Source organism: Rhyacophila brunnea, unplaced genomic scaffold, assembly GCF_057557595.1.
Source record: "Rhyacophila brunnea isolate RB1 unplaced genomic scaffold, BYU_Rbru_1.0 scaffold_1, whole genome shotgun sequence".
Classification (NCBI taxonomy): Eukaryota; Metazoa; Arthropoda; class Insecta; order Trichoptera; family Rhyacophilidae; genus Rhyacophila; species Rhyacophila brunnea.
Window position 1 is genome coordinate 33,619,216 of NW_028232751.1, and position 14,300 is coordinate 33,633,515.

The 14,300-nt window shown below is 31.9% G+C and overlaps 1 protein-coding gene across 3 annotated transcripts in view; it reads left to right on the forward strand.

The window, feature by feature from the left end:
- Positions 1-5,149: 5,149 nt before the first annotated feature.
- Positions 5,150-14,300, forward strand: part of Hk (potassium voltage-gated channel subfamily A regulatory beta subunit hyperkinetic) — a 118,870-nt gene continuing 109,719 nt past the window's right edge. For all 3 annotated transcript variants that reach the window (XM_085943390.1, XM_085943381.1, XM_085943372.1), the window contains exons 1-2: positions 5,150-5,434; positions 11,781-12,133. The gene's annotated coding sequence lies outside the window, so the exon portion shown is untranslated. The remainder of the gene's footprint in view (positions 5,435-11,780; positions 12,134-14,300) is intronic.

A 14,300-nucleotide genomic window follows, 5' to 3' on the forward strand; every position in this document is an offset into this window, starting at 1 on the left:
TTTGACTGTTAAAGCTTATTTATGATGTGTGTTTATCTCACTTATCTGGTCAACCCGACACGCCGGGCCCCCCACAGCCCGGGCCCACAGGCTAGAGCCCTGTCAGCCCTCCCCAGCCATGACCTACACCACTCCGGAATTCGGGTAGACACCGAGAATTTTTTGACAGTTCCCTTAGGTATTGGGTATCTAAAAAAACCTGACATTAGTGTTTCGAAATTTTTGTGTTAGAAATTAAAATCTAAGAATTTTTTCTAAAAAGGGTGATGGAGAATTATTACAAATCATTTTTTTGCCGTGTTTTTATTTGTCTAATCTATTGGCTTACAATTTCAATGTTTTTTCAAATTTTCAACTTAATATAGAGATTAAAAAAAATCGTGTTAAAAGTTTAAATAAATATACATAATCGTATGCACTTAACAAAAAATCTTTAAAGCAAATTTAATGGTTCAAGTATCAAGTCACTAAATTAAAAAAAATAATATCTCCCACGATATAATCTCGAAAACAAAAAAAGCACGTGCACAAACGTAAACCAATAATAGAAAAATGTATGATCTTATAAAAAGTTAAAAAACTTCCTTGGGTGGTTCTACTTAACGTTCATCAAAAATATTTCATATCAAATGTCTCACGCACTTCTTCTTCGGCCATATACACCCCTTAGTCGGAGCATATTATGGGCACCATGCGGCGCCTCCGAGAATCCCTGTCCCTCGCCAGTCTTCTTGCTTCGTTCCAGGTCAACCAGCATCCCGTATCTCCACCGTATATACCTACTCTATAGATAGTATTTAGCGGCCTTCCAGGACGCCGGAATCCGGTCGGCTTGAAGAACAGGCAAGCCAGGTTGAGGTTCTCTTCTGGCATCCGCAGCATGTGTCCGAGCCAGGTCCAACGTCACCTTTTCACTCTCAGCGTAATGAGAGGCCGCACACACAGTATCCGTCGCAAACATCTGTTTTCGAAGCTCAGTATACAGTTGCTCTGAGCCTTCGAAAGGTGCCATGAAGCAGCACCGTCAGAATGCAAGTGTACCCCCAGGTATTTGAAGCTGTTGACGTTCTTAATGTTTTGTCCGTGGCTAATCAGAAGGAAATCTGGATCAGGACAGGTGCTATTACACAAGACGTTGGATTTCTTCGCGTTGATTTTCAAACCAACGCGAGATGAGTTGTCATGCAACTTGTCGAATGTCTCTTGAATGCCCTCGATTGAGTTGTCGAATAAGACAGCGTCATCGGCGTATTCCAGGTCGCATAGCTTCACCGTGGGGGTAACAGATATGCCTCGGTCAGGTGGTATTGACTTCCGTAGTATGAATTCAAAGAGGATGATGAAGAGAAACGGAGCAAGGACACAAGCATGTCTGACTCTGGTCGTGACTCCGAACCATTCCGTGACAGTTTCACCAATTCTGACACAGCAATCGCTATTCTAGTGCAGGCATTTGATTATGGCAATGATCTTGGGAGGGATCCCGTATGCTTCTAGTATCCTCCAGAGGGAGGGGCGGTGCGGACAGTTGAAGGCCTTCTCATAATCTACAAAGCAGCAGGGCAGGTCGAGATCATGTTTTTGATTTTATTATGTTCATGGTGGAAAATAAAGATTCGCACGAATATGTGGAACTAAAACGGGATTTAATTTTGTAAGCTCCTTCAAAAGAGGATACTTTTTATGGTCAACTAAATTCCAAATGTTTTCAGTCAGTCCGTTCGAATTTAAGATAATGTTATTTTGAATAATATCTAAAATTTCTTTTTTTGGTGTCTTCTTGAAGAATGAAAAAAAATCGACTTAAGATGGAGTAATAAAAAATTTATCCTTGGAAAATGTACAAGAGAGTTTTTCGAAAAATATTTAACTAAAACTGTAATTTAGCTTTGAAGGCTCTTATAGAACTAATCATTTCTGCTATAACTTTATTTTTCCCTGAAGTTCAAGTCTTAAATTGTTTAATTTTTCACAAATATGAGTCAAAATACCATCCTTATGCATACTGCCAATTAATTGGCTATATCAGATAATAATATATCAGTCGACTCGTCTAGTTGCAGGGCTCGAAATGCACCGGAGTGCAGTTCCGTTTCATAAAATCGCTAACATTATCGCTCCGTCTCGTCGACATATTAATTTGACCGTCTAAGCGAGAAAAAATGGCATTTAAAAAATCTTATTTTTTGTTATTTTATAAAATACCCATAAGTACTATTAGATAACTATGTCAATATGTTCGTAAAGTTATCGAGCGCTCCGGTTCGTAAAATATTCCATTTCGAGCGCTTTTAGTTGCAGTGAGAACCATTCACATTTTTCAACTGACTCTGTAAATCCTCTGTAAATCAGTTGACATCTTCTGTATTTTCATGGTAGTTGTGTCATGAGATAACTGCACATCTTGAATTGCCGAAATATTATTTCTCGCTTATTAAAAAATCCTTCAAACAGCGTATCGGCACCAGTGAGAAATGCTTTCTTAATTAATTAGCTATTTAAAAATGGTTTTTTACTTTGTGCAAACACATGAGAAATTTAAAGGAAGTCATGGTGGCATTTTTATTTTTATTTACACGGTTAGTAAAAAATGTTTGCTGTGTAGGAAGTCCTGATTTTAGTTGATCAATTTTCCTTTTTCTCAACTCTGCCAGGGGCGCACGAAAATCGCTACGCTGGCGCACACGCGCCCGCAGGTACGTGGCTGAGAACCCCTGTTATAGGTGGACAGATGAAAAAAGTTTGTACACAAACGAGCGCACCCAAAAAAGTTGAAATTTCAACATTGGGTGATCCAGGTAAGATCCAGACCTAGAAATTATAGTATTTCCGTAAAAAATATAGTACCTACGCATTGTCATCTCTTGAAAATGTATTGGATTTTTGTTTTTCACCAAAGAAATAACGGCGAATTTGAGAAATTCAGGGGCCTGTTTTATAGGGACCTCTTCTGACCAAAAATTCTTATTAGCGAATTCAATAAATTTAATTTTAAACCAAAGTCAAAGGCTTCTTTACCTCTTTTTTTCTCGGCTCGCCCAACTTTCCATTATTACATTTAAATTATAGTAGGTACCTACTTCACACCAAGTTATGATGTGTAAATACCGAAATTATGCTACTTTTGATAAAATTTAGTGTAGAAAAGAAATCTTCAAGAAAAAACTATTTTTCCGCTAGGTGCCTCTGGTAGGTGGAGTATTCGCCTTAAATGATTGTTTTATTAATCGGAAATTAGTCGGAAGTTAATTATGTATGTAGGTACACCTTTCAGCATTGACTACCTAGGTTTGACCAAGAGGTCGGTCGCGGCCGTATTGGTAATTTGGGAGCATCACATTTTTTACGTACATATTTGTAACGATTTGTAATTTCTTGTATGGTGTTACCTTAGGATCGCTGTAAAAAGGAGGTATACAAAAAAAATATCGAATGCACTATTGTTTTTATGTAATATACATAGAATAATAAAATTATATGAATAAGTATGTTAATATTTTCAGGGAATTATCGAGTAGGTAGAGTAGAAGTGAGGTTAACTGGGTTCCCTTTTTGTTTTTCATTTTTTATAATTATTTATCACAGGAATTAACTGATTTTTTTCGTAAAAACATTACAAACAATTAGCTATGGTTGATGAAATTGACAATGTAGTTATTTTAAAGACATTTGTAAAAAAACATAAATAGTGAAAAGGGGGAAACTTGCTCAGTTAAATACATAGGCAGGTTAACTGAGCCCCGTTGGTAGGTTAACTGAGTATATTTAGATGATCCATTATGTTAGTACTTAGAGTGAATTTGAGTTAGTAGTTTGAATAAAAATACAGTTACTGTTGAAATATAATATATATATATATATATATATTATTATTATTATAGTAATACAGGTAATGTTAATAAAAATTAAATATATTTAATTCCTTCACTTCAAATGATAATAACCCTGCATATCTAGATATTTTCGCTACATTTTTTTGAGGGCAGTAGTAACTTAATTCAATGATCTATAATAAAACACACACTTATTAAGTGTTGAAAATGATAAATAATATAAATAAAATTACATGCACGGCAAGTGAACTGAGCACGGCCCAGTTAACCCCGAAGACCATTTTTTTTTGAATAATAATAATAATTAACAAATTTCAAGTTTAAAAAATCACAGCTTACCTTTTCTCCTGATGTAATACGAATTCAGATGACTTTTGCAAGATGATACAGTTTTAATTTATTTAAATATGAAATTACTGAGGAACAAAATTATACTACAACCAACACTTTTGACATTTGATGATGTAATGACACATTGTTATATTTCTGCTATGGTTTAAGAACACAATACCCCGTTTACACGTGCATGGATGTACTGTGCACAGTAAGAAAATGTATGGGGAAATAATATGTATTAACCTGCAGTTGGCAAGATTGCGTGCAAAATCAAACAAGATTGGAAGATTCCAAATTATAATGATTTATTGCGCGCAAGTAAGATTATTTTCGATATGAAAATATAAATATAAAATATAGATATAAAAAACGAACTACTCATTTTGAGCTCCGATTTAAAATACGACCCGTCAGATAGTAGTATAAAATGACAACCTCGCGTCTCGCTCACTCTTGAAGAATGAGATTGGAGAGACAGTCAGCACTTTTACGTGTAAACAGCTATTGTCATGACAGTTTAAAATAAGCACAATTGCCGACAGTATTTCTATGCATGTGTACAGGCGCTATTTCGCCATCTGGGATCCAATGACCAAGCTAAAAATACAGTGTTTTTTAAAATTCTCATTTAAATTACCATTTAATTTGAAATGACCAGTTAACCTGCCCTGCCCAGTTAACCTCACTCTACCTTACTCCGTTTCGTGAATTTTTCCATTTCGAGTGCTGAAATGCATATATAACTTTTGTGATTAATAAAGATTACTTTTAATTATATTTTTTAAACTAAGATTCTTTTGAATTCCAACAACTTGGTATGCAGCTCGCGACAATTATTATTGTTTTATGTAAAAAGTCGTTCGTAGCAACGCACAGGTTGATCAACCCTGAACTATACGACTAATTTTGTAGAAGATCATACCTAGGTATACACATACATTTAGTCGACCAATGCTACGACTAAAATAGCCCAAAACTTCAAACGTTATTCTCATACATTAGAGAATGCTTCGTTTTTAAGTTACCTAGACGCAATATAACCAGAGATATTACAATATTTATTATAGTAAACCTATTTCGATCGTATCTATGTGAAATCGGTTATATGTATCGAAACGCTTAATAAGTATTCAAAATTAGTTTATTAAACAAGAGAAACGAGAGCCGAAGATGTTTAAATGTGCTGTGTTTTGATTGTGAGTGATGTTTTTAATGATGTAAGAGTCTCTGATGACAGGAATGAAACAGTGTTTACAAAATATCAAGTAGGTAAATAATATTGTACGGTAACAAAAAAAGATTATTCATATTTAATACTAAATTATAAATCGATTGGTTGTGTCCAACATATTAAATAATGGAATAATACTTGAATTTATAGTATCAATGTACATAATTATGAAAAACATAGCCAGTGGTGAAAGGTAAATATGAAAAAGAGAACGTATAATCTACTTTCTTAATTATAGGTAAGATAATAGCATTTCTGGAAAACAGTAAATACAGAATTTGAAAATAGGGTTTGAACGTTGACTACTTGTTGTTTATCACCATTTTAGGCAAATATACATAAGTTTCTTGTTATATACTCGGCCCCTTAGGATTAAAGGAATGTATCTCATAGTACTCTACATAATTTTCAGGAGACTCCAAACACAAGTAAATTTACATTACATTGAAAAGTTCAGGTGAATCACCTACACCCAGAGTAAAAATAGGAAGCTTGCAATTTGAGATTTTTTTTTGATAATTTAGAGCTCAATATTGTGACTATACCAAAATTAGATTTGATATAATTAAAAAAGGATTTCAAGTTATACACATCTTTTTTATAAAAATCAATGTTTTTTAGAATATATATAAAAAAACATTTAACTATAAATTACTCAAAAATCGTTTTAACTAAATTTTAACAATAAACATGACCATCAAATAATATGTATAATAAGATGAAATCCTTTAACGAATTCACATTTTATAACGCTTTCTTTTAAATAATAATTTATTAAAATATAAGTTTATCTTTGACTTAAAATAAAAAAGAATATAATTTGTATTGTTTTTAGATGCGATATTAATTAAAACATTTTAAAATGTAAATTATAGAATAGTTGCAAATTGCAAGTTTCGTTCGCTAGGTGCCTCTGGTAGGTGGAGTATTCGTCTTAACTTATTGTTTTACTAGCCGGAAATTAGTCGGAAGTTAATTATGTATGTATGTATACGTTTCAGTATTGACTATCTAGGTTTGGCTAAGAGGTCGGTCGCGGCAGTATTGGTAATTTGGGACCATCACGTTTTTCTGTAATCTGTGATCTGTTAAATTTATACCTATTACATTATATTTCATTTCGCTTTTAATATATTTAATACAAAATTTCAGTGTTTACAAATTAGAGCTGCAAGGAAGAAATAAGAAATAATTATAAAAAATAGTGATATTTATTAATTAATACAATAAAAATTATTTATTAAAGTTGATCAAAATTTTTTTTTTTTTCAAAATATGGGTGTCCATTTATTCAAACGTCCAAATTTAAATTTACTATCTATGTTAATATTAAAAACGTTATGGTGGACTTTGATGTCAAATATTTGAACAAAATCGAATAATACCTATGTATTGTTGCAGACACAGAACATATAATAAATAGAATACCGATAGGCAATATTCAATTCGCCGCATGGTGAAGCAGGCTTTTGAATGTGTGAGTGTCCTACGAAAATGAAGTACGCATTATGCACATGCAATAGTGTGTGTAATACACCAACATTAAATGAGCGTACATGCATAAACCGAGAGCAGTTTTTAGTATTCGACGTAAAACGTATTCTTAACACGTGTGTAAGTTTAACCCGATTCTTCCTTACTCGAGTCGGTTACCTGCTATCGCCTTACCCGTTGTGTATTTCAGTTCCCATTATTTCTGAGTTCCCTGGTTGCAGATTTAAGTCTGAAATATATACCGGAAATTTATGATATTTTCCACAATTTATTCCACCTGTATTTACCGTAACAAGAAATTGTTTTCAGGAGATACGTATTGAACAATATTTCCGTGTCCGGAAATTTGTACGCATGCAGTTGGCTGTATCATAGTTCACCGTAAGGTGTTGTATCAGAAATAGATGTCCGCGTAATATTGAGATCAAATTTTAAATAAAACATTAAAAAAACACGTAATAAAACCACAGGAATATAAGGGAAATATAGACGAAAATTGTTAAGTAAATTATAAATACTACGTATCCAATATATTTATATAACATTATGAATGATTCAAAAGTAGGTTAGTAAATAGGTTCTCGTAATGAGAGTGTTATTATTAGATATTTCATAACAATCAATATTAAATTAACGTTCGCATTGAATCTAATAAAATTAGAACATTTCTGTTGGTAAATATTTCAGAAAAAACGCGTAATTTTTTATCACAGTCCTATACGGCCATTTGTCTCCGGTACCGGTAATACGGTGGAACGTACAATTTACATGTAATTCTATCTGTTATATAATTAAGTATCTTTGTCATTTAAGACTATCTTCTAAATTCAGATTGTCGATATTGGTCATATTCTTTGAGATATCCGTTATTCAGCAAAGCTTGAGACTGGATGATATTTCGCCCATATTGTTTATTCATAATTATACTTTCGATGGATCATGGATACCGTAGCGCGTTTAGTGATGTAGATACCCGACGCACTGACTGATTTTGAGACCCCAAACGATTAAAAATAACAATCTTATTCTAATTTTCCAAATAAATCGATGCATTCAAATAATTCATCTTTTTAATTTTGTATAAATTATACAAACATGGTTTAAATGAAACAGTCTCCATTCTTATAAATCACAATACATGAGTATATAAAATAGCTTTCATAATTTATATTAAACACGAATAGAATGGAAGTAGGAGAATTACAACAGTTAATGTACATTAAATTATGTAACATACATGTAAATTATTATTAATATTACAGCATTTAACGGTAGCACCGCAGGCGAAAAATGTCATCACTACGGAATCTACGATTAAAGATGTGTGTAATTCTATATAATTTCTGCCTTAATTTTCTGTGTCTAAACAACGCTTGACCTGCCTACTCGCACGTGATGTCATTGGTTGTATATATATTATTATTATTTTTATAACGTTTTTCTTAGCTCGTATTCTTATTTGTCCGGTGATTTTTTGTCCGGTGGTTGCTTGTCCGGTACAAATCTTGCAATTGATTTTTAACTAACTTCCCGACTAGCTAGATATTTGAAACTTTTAGAATATATCAGAACACGATGCCAATGCATTTTTTAAAAAATACTTTTAGAGTAGAATTGATTTCATTTTCAGCTAATTCTGTTTTGCATGAAAAGTTATTTCAGAGGAAATCCGTAAAAAGTAAAACTATTATTGGTTGCTAAGTGGGTCGTAGTAACTAAATTATTAATATTAATATGTACGTGCGTTACCGTGGAAATCAATATGACATTTCAGTATTATTTCTGTCAAGTACAATTTTTTTTGATCGTTTAAGCTAGTCAAGTCAAGTTTATATGATTCAACAGAAAACTTAAAAACGTTGTAAGTATGTAAAAAGTTCTTTTTATCTTGTAAGTATTATATATTAGTATAATAAATTATGAATGCAGGAATTTTGTTATGCTGTGGGTAGTATTTTACAATAAGCATATTTTTTTAATTTTTTAATATAATGTAATAACTTTGTCACTAGTCTTAACTCTTCGGAGGCCCCTACTTGAATATTCTCTTCATGGTCACTCTTCCACATTGTTTTGTCCACCGGGGGGGTATGATATTTTGATAAGTTTCACACTCTTGGCTCTAGAAAATTTGTTGCTAGCTTAGTTTTTCCCTACAAAACTATTGCAAAGTCATACAATGGTAATACTATTCTATTATTACTTATCTACCAAGGTGCATTAGACTTCAGCTTAATTTTGTTGAGAGCATACATAAGTGAAACGGCAAATAATTTTCAACAGTAGGTGGGACGAAATTTTTCACTCGTCGCCAATCGGAGATCGACAGTCGAAGTGTAAGCACGTCATTTTTTTGTGATGGCGTCGGAGGAATATATTCTTAAATCGTGTAAAGATGACTAAAAAACGTTACGCATTTACTTGAAAAAGAAAAAATGTCAATGAATATACTATTATTATTACTAATATAACAATAACATAACATTAAATGGAGGCATGTTGAATTCTTATGACAAATTATATTTCGTTCGGCTCGCGTCATTTGCACAATCCGCGCATCGCCTAGTCACGATCTTTTTAAACCAAGTATAGCCTTAAAGTTAACGGGGAAGGTGTAGAACAGGTGCACTAAGGTCTGCTATACTTTTACAAGTACAATATAGATTTCTGAATAAATTGTCTACCATCGATCAATGCAGTGACGTCCCAGGGTAGGCAGGTCATACGTTGCATAGGGGCGGCATATTATTAAGAGAGGCAAACGAAAGAACGGATACAAATATTACAAATTTTATGAGCAGTGACTATTTTCCTCGAAACAGACGATACGGTCGCTTCAACATCTTAGATTAAACAATAACAACAACAAGGGAAGCATAACAATCCTAACGATGAATTGATGAAGAATTATTGTACTCCAACATCCATTGTACTACATATTTAATAGTGGTTTATTACATAGGTAAAACTTGTACTAAAACCACCGCAAAGTAGGTTTCGTGGAAATGCTCCAATTTTCAGCAATTGGAGTGTATATCAATTTAAGATTTTTATTGTATTTATTTGTTTAAGATATCCGCAATCCGAATGGAAATGTTTACGAACCGGAGCGCTTGATAATTTTCTGAAGATATTTACATAGTTATTAAATTTTATGTGTATTTTATAAAAAGAAGTGTGCTAGATTTTATATTATATGGTCTATCTAGATCAGATGGTCAACATATTTTTTCCTCGAGGCAGAGTGATAATTTTACCGATTTCACGAATCGGAACGGCGCTACGGTCCATTTCGAGCCCTGTATATATTATAATAATTTATGTTCCTTACGAGTTTACAGATAATTTGAAACTAAACATGAAAAGGGACAGTATTCGAAGTCTACTTAAGGGCGGCACTTTGCTTAAGGCTGTTACTGAATCAATGGATATTAATTGTGAAAAATATGCCTATAAATTATATACCACAATAATAGTTCACGCTGGGTTTCTTAGATAGAAATAATGTCTTTGTATCTACAAATCAGTTGTATTTGAGACGTTTATCTATTGATTTACACGAGATGTACTCGTACATTGATATGTATGAAAGTGGGTTCGTTAGCAGAAAAGGTCAAGTAAATATTATTGTGAATTTGCAGTATATAGGTACCGACCAATATTGCAATGTAAATATATGTAATTTTTACACCGAAATATGAATATATTGTATGTGGCATTATTTAAGTAGATACGTTATCAGAATAGGACAACAATGCTGTACATACATATTGCAATACAATTTGCTATGTGCTTCTTTTTGCAATGTTAATCACAATACTCATCTATCTGTATTTATCTCTTTACAAAAGAATGTAATTTATATGAGCAAATCTTACTTTTTGATCTTTTTATTCTTCAAATGTTATATCTATTAGCTAAAAGGTCAGTGCATCTATAATTCAACGAGTAATCCTAGATGATATTACACACATTTTTATTATTATAGCGTATTTATATTAAAGCGATTTTTCAGGATATCATTATCATGAATTACGGAAGGAAGAAGGACACAAATATTCACAACAAACACATTTTAGTATAATTATATATTTATCCGTGCCTCATATACTAGTTATTTTCGAAAAGTCTCTTTGAAAAAAGTCTAAAAGGAATATAAGTTTTAACAATATTTAAATTAGTAAAACAGGCATTCAAATTTTATTATTTGTATAGACAAATATTATAATCTATATATATAATATATCGACTGTGTTTAGGAAAAAGGACGTAACCGTCACTGAACAAATTTCACAGGAGAGGCAAAAAATGTTTTTTAAGAGTTTTTAGTTTAATGTTTTTTTTTAAAAATAGGCACAGACATTGGGTGCATGATGATTGATGATTTAGTGTAATATATTTTCGATCTAATAATAATTAAAGAAGTTATTACAGGAAAATCATTAAAATTGAGGATAACTGCTTTTTTCCATAAATTAAAAATTAATTAATCTCAATTAAAACCTGAATTTAGATAATAATTTGGCATTTGTGGTTTACTTCCTTTTTATAGAACGTGTATTTAGTTGTATAAGTACATTGTTAATATCGAATAAAAGCACTTTTCGAAAAATCGAGGGTTACGCCCTTTTTCCTAAACACAGTCGATATATATATATATATATATTTTTACGTCTTTGGGTGGGTTTTACACCTAGTTATAGTATAATATACTTACTAATAAAGGGCATAGTCCAGTTTTGACCGCGCGCGACTAGTGTACATATTTTAAAAAAAATCTGTAGGGAGCGGAATTATAATTAGTGCGAAAATCGGTGTTACGTGAGCCCGCATATGGGGGGTGTAAAGAAGGTAGGGCGTTCGTTAAATTCTATTTATTATTTCAGACCTCACACTGAAGGTATTTTTACTGCGCCACACACCGTTACCTCAGCCTGGACATGCAACATTAAATACACACACGCCATTGTGAGGTTCTGTGACTGATAAAAATACTGTCAAGAAAAAGTTTCTTCCATAACCCAATGACTGGTGAATAATTATGGAATCAAATTTTGCTGTCAGTAAAAATAATTAATTGTTTTAAATTATTGATTATATTCAGTGTGATAAGTGAACGTGGTAGTATTCCTAAAGTGATTACATTTTAAATGAAGATTTAAAATATTACATACATTGTGCAAAATCAAAGTGAAGCTGGCTCATCAATTTTGGATTTCATACCCACCTCCATGTGCAGGTAATTATCTAAATCTTATTTAAATTTATATATGTATTATATTATAAATATATTAGAGTATAATAATCTGTATAAAAATAAATCAAACGGCAATACAAAAATAATAATCAATTATATACTTACAAAAATATAAATTACATTAAATTATTGATATACTAGGTTTCCCCAAGTATATAAAATACGTCCTCCAGTCCTTTGGATACCTTAAGAGTACCTAAAACAGGTACTCAATTGAACGGCACATATTATATTAGATAATTCCTGTGACATATATATTAAAATTTTCTATAATTTTCTAGTTTTTCATTTATTATAATGCACTCCGAAAAAAGGTATTATTATCTCTAAACAATAATAAATACCTCGCACTCGTATTAAACTAGTGAATATTGAACTTTGTGTTATAAAGGTAGGTGGGTACAAAAAAACGCCTGCCGTGGACTAGTGGCAAAATCCCCGTGGGTTGAGTTCGAGTCTCTGACTAATAATTAACCTAATATAATGTAAAAAATAAACTTTTAAGAAACCGCCCTGTGAGTCGGTCAAGATTCACATAGGATGAAAAATAATTACTTCTACATTTATAACGAATGAAAAAAATCTGGATTCGAAATGACAGAATCTCATCTGGGTGAATTTATTGGATAATAATAATTATTACGTATTAGTACAATAATAAATTTTTAAAGAGTTTCAATGTATTATCGATACATCACAACTATATCAGTGGCGGAATTTAAAATTCTGATTAAAATTCGTAAAAAATAAAAAAACTACGGAAAGTTTTTATTGCACCTACTCAATATTATATCCCACTACATTAAATTCACAAAAAAGATGTTTTAAAATACTTAAGGGGGGACATGCTCAGCGTAGGTCAAAATGGAGCTTTTATTGCATTTTCAAAGCATGATCCTGCACATTCCTTTAACGTTGTAGATAATCTATTTATATAATTTTGAAGCCTTATTATCCTTTATATTTATTTTAAACATTTGATGACTGCATAAAGTATTTTTATTTAGATTATCTATAACGTTTAAGGAATGTCCAGGATCATGCTTTGAAAATGCAATAAAAGCTCCATTTTTACCTACGCTGAGCATCTCCGCCCTTAACCCCAATATTATAATAAGATTAGCAGAAATCTACAACGTTTTTTCTGTCACGTTTAATTTCGCATATTTCCCATATACCAAGGGATTTAATATTATGTGCCTACACATGTGCTAATGCAATGATATTACATTCTATTAAAATTGTGTAGCGTTCTGGTAACAATAAATACTGGGCCTCCTAAAAAGGCCCAAAAATCGTTACAAAATACAAGAAAAGTACAGGCATTTTCTACGTCCCACAGAGCGGACGGACATTTTTACGAAGAGTGGTTATTAGTCATTCACTCAACTTATTGGGTCTTTGCATTTAATCAACATACACACACTGAAAAAATAGCATGTATCTGTTGTGTCCAGACACGAGATTGAACTCATAACCAACGGCTTCAGAGACTGCCGCTCTACCAACCACAGTACGGAAGGGAAAACTACAAAAGAATAATAATCAAATATCTAAAATTAAAATTTTATATTTTATGTTTTCAACAATTTTTATTTTATTTAGTTGTACAGGGTTGGTTAAAAAATTATGACTTTAAAACTTGGCCTGTTTTAAGGGGGGACATGCTCGTCGAAGGTCAAAATTGAGTTTTTATTGTATTTTCAAACCATGATCCTGGACACTCCTTAAACGTTGTAGATGATCTATTTATATAATTTTGAAGCCTTATTATCCTTTATAGTTATTTTAAACATTTGATGACTGCATGAAGTATTTTTGTTACATAAAATAGTATTCTTTTAAACCTCTCGCTCTAATGTTTTAGAATATAGTCATATTTCGGTACATAACTGTGCAGTGGTGTTAAGATTTTTTACATTTATTAATTTTTAAACGCATTTATAAAACCATTAGCATAATTTATTACGAGATAATTTTTGTAAAATATTCACGATAAAAAATTATATTGATAATCTCTGTGATCCCAAATTTGACAAGAATTAGGCATTTTATTATTCAAAAAATCGGCAAGATTAACACATTTGAAGATAATTCTAAAGATACTTATTATAAGCTATGTCTTTGACCATTCAAGTGTGATAAACAT